General features: G+C 30.8%; 1 non-coding gene across 1 annotated transcript; it reads right to left on the bottom strand.

The window, feature by feature from the left end:
* Window positions 1-659: 659 nt before the first annotated feature.
* LOC139845833 (small nucleolar RNA R71) lies at window positions 660-766 on the bottom strand. The gene has a single exon (XR_011758589.1). It is a non-coding gene; the product is annotated as a small nucleolar RNA R71 (small nucleolar RNA).
* Window positions 767-3761: the final 2995 nt, after the last annotated feature.

The raw sequence follows: 3761 nt of genomic DNA on the forward strand, positions 1-3761 counted from the left end.
ACCGAGCAAAACGTTCACCACCTTTCATATGTTCACCACCTATAACACTATAACACGATCAAGACATGTAGCCAATATTGTCGTTGTTATCATCTAGTCGAACAAGTACTCCAATTCAAATTTTCGATAATCCATTTTTTGAACCCGACTTCACAATTGAGAACTCGGAGGATATTCAAGGACAATTCCAAGATCCTGAACCACTAATCATTCCTCCTGAACCACAAACCGTTAAATCAGAATCCTCTAGTGATTCGTATTCAACAATTTCAAATATGGAAATAACGGAACCTCAAAGTATGGATGACCGAATGAGAGCCACACGCACGGGCCAAGGTCACGCCATTATTCGGCCAGACGTTAATGCGCCAGATTATGAAATCAAAGGACACATCCTACACATGGTAACTAACCAATGCCAATATAGTGGTACGCCAAAAGAAGATCCAAACGAACATCTTCGAACCTTTAATAGGATTTGTACTCTATTCAAAATCAGAGAAGTTGAGGATGAACAGATCTATCTCATGTTGTTTCTCTGGACTTTAAAGGGAGAAGCCAAAGATTGGTTAGAATCGTTACCCGAAGGAGCGATTGACACATAGGATGTCTTAGTTGAGAAATTTCTTAAAAGATTCTTTCCGGCATCTAAAGCCATGAGACTTCAAGGAGAAATTGTTACGTTCTCTCAAAAGCCAAATGAAACATTATATGAGGCGTGGACAAGATTCGAAAAGTTGTTGAGAGGATGTCCTCAGCACGGTTTAGACACTTATCAAATAGTACAAATATTCTACCAAGGTGTCGACGTTGCTACATGAAAAGACATCGACACAGCAGCTGGTGGTTCCATTATGAAGAAAACCGCTACCGAAGCTCACAAGATAATTGATAATACAGCCTCCCATTCTCATGAGTGGCACCGGGAAAAAGATATTTTTCGTTCATCTAAAGCGGCTAGAGCCGATTTTAACCATGACTTTGATTCCGTCTCCGCAAAAATAGATGCTTTCGAGAGATGAATGGGAAAGATGACTAAAGATATTCACGCAATATGAATCAGTTGTGAGCAATGCGGTGGACCACACTTAATGAAAGATTGTCACATTGAACAAATGATGGAACAACATGAGAATGTTTCCTACATGAACCAAAGGCCGGGAAATAATTATCAACCGCCAAGGCTAAACTTCAATCGAAATCAAAACATTCTTTACAATCTAAATGGACCCAACAATAACTCGTACAACCAACAAGGTCTGAATAACCAGCCAACTCAAAACATCGTCGTAGTATTTTATGTATGAACAATAATAATAACACTCCTAAATAATATTAATTTGACTAATAATAATAATAATAATAATAATAATAATAATAATAATAATAATAATAATAATAATAATAATAATAATAATAATAATAATTATATATATATATATATATATATATATATATATATATATATATATATATATATATATATATATATATATATATAAAGTGAGATTGAGAGACAGAGAAGGTAATTATGTGTGCACAAGTGAACGAGCTCGATCATTTATACATGTTGTCTGATACTTCCCTCCATGCGATCACATGGCTTATGGGTGTTATACCCATGCGATCACATGAGTAACATTTCCAGCTCATAATGCACTTAAACACGGCTGCCGACACTCTTTAATTTATATTATATTATATTTATTTAATTTATATAATTAATTATATATTATATTATATTTATATGCATAGTTAACTTATAATTTTTGTTCCAAAGTCTCGTACGTTGTAACTCGACTAGTGTTCCGCTTTCGGTGTTTTGAACGACTTTTTGTACGCTGAGAAAACTAATACTTTACGTTACGTGACGTGTACCCTTATTAATAATTTGAATTACTCATCAAAAAAATTATCTTATAAAAATGTAACTTATAAAATTTGAGTGTTGTGGTCATTTACTCCTATAAATCAGTGACTCGTAGTTTATCAAAATATATTATTTTAAATCAGGACGTTTTATGACTAAGTTAAAATATATATATTTTTATATTTTCATTTCGAAATATAAATTTGGGACAATATATAATATATAGTTTTTCAGAACTAATAATATTCAAATTTATATATCTTGAAATTGTTTAAGTAATAAGAAATGTTATTTCGTAACATTTGTATTTTTTTAAAGTTTAAAATTGATATATTTTATTTATATAAAAATAATATGTTTACAAAGACATTTTAATATTCCAATTACTTAATATTCCAAATCATTTTATCACAAAGGTTATAATAGTAGAAGTTGTTATGTCCTAAGACGTTCTTAAAAAATCTACTATATCGAAAAGACGTTTTCGTTTATGAAAGTAAAAATCATATATAAATCATATCAGGTTTTAAGGTTTTAACTTCTAGTTTAATCATGACTCGTAGGATTAAGTCTAAAGGAAAATCAAACATAAGGAATCATCTTAATGTAAAATGTCGATCTATTTAACTTGTCAATATCTATTTTCTAATTTACCTATATTATACATAATAGGAAGGTTAATTAATTTATCTTATCAAAAGTTATGAGGCAATTATTGTAAGGCATGTATTGGAATTTAACAGGAATTTCCACCAATCTGGCTAGCTCTCGCTACTTGACACTTTGTCCTTACTCGAAGATCACTTTACCATTTATTCTGAATATCGTTAAAAAGAAAGGTTTCCTAAATCAAAGTGGACCTCTCAACAGAGACTCGTAATCATAATTCAATGTATCTAATAATTTAATCATTTGATATCACCTTTTAATTCCATTGATAACTATTAGAATATTTTAAAACAAATACGTTTATATAAAGTATTATACGTCTAATACTTTGTTAATGTTTTCAAGTTATAATATATACACATATACATATATAATCATGTTCGTTCATATAATGGTTCGTGTATCATTGGAATTTGGTTGAGGTTAAATGAATGTATGAACACGGTTTAAAATTATTGATGTTCAATTTAACAAACTTTTCTTATCGTGTCGAAAATATATAAAGATTAAAGTTTAAATTTGGTTGGAAATTTCTGGGTTGTCACAGTAACTACCCGTTAAAGAAATTTTGTCCCAAAATTTGATTGGGATGGTCATGACTGACAATTAGTATGTTTTCATGACGCATATAAGTTGAAGATTAGGATTTTATCATCATTGAGTAATATGGATAAAATCATTTGATTTTGTGAAAAGTACGAGTGAAGCTATTACCAAAAGAGTGAAATGAGTAGGTATAGATTCGTCATATCTTTTGACGTAGATAGAATTAATTTTCAAGTTCAAGAGATTTGGAGAAAATCTTCGTAATAAGATTTGATTCTCCGGTAACCAAGGGAATTAGAATTCGCTTTAAATGCGATCGTCCATTTTGATTGCTCTGTCAGAGATTTTCCTATAAATCCACCTCCTTCGTTTCCTTACAACTCACACCTTCTATTCTTTCCCCCTCAACTCATATTTTAAAGTATTCATCAATATACTCCATCCAGTTCTGATTCTCGATATACTTCTAACTTTCATCTCTGTCATTCTTCCTTTTCATCTACCACCGGAGAATTTTATTTATTTCTACTATTACCTTGGGGTTATAGTATTATTAATTCTCCCGTGCCTTTATGTTACAATACGTATTGATATGCACGGTTTGTAATTTACGTGTTGTTGTCGAACTTTATATTTTCTTTTATATTCAAGGGTTTCGTAGGTATAGATTTTGAAA

Source organism: Rutidosis leptorrhynchoides, chromosome 4 (assembly GCF_046630445.1).
Source record: "Rutidosis leptorrhynchoides isolate AG116_Rl617_1_P2 chromosome 4, CSIRO_AGI_Rlap_v1, whole genome shotgun sequence".
NCBI classification, from domain to species: domain Eukaryota; kingdom Viridiplantae; phylum Streptophyta; class Magnoliopsida; order Asterales; family Asteraceae; genus Rutidosis; species Rutidosis leptorrhynchoides.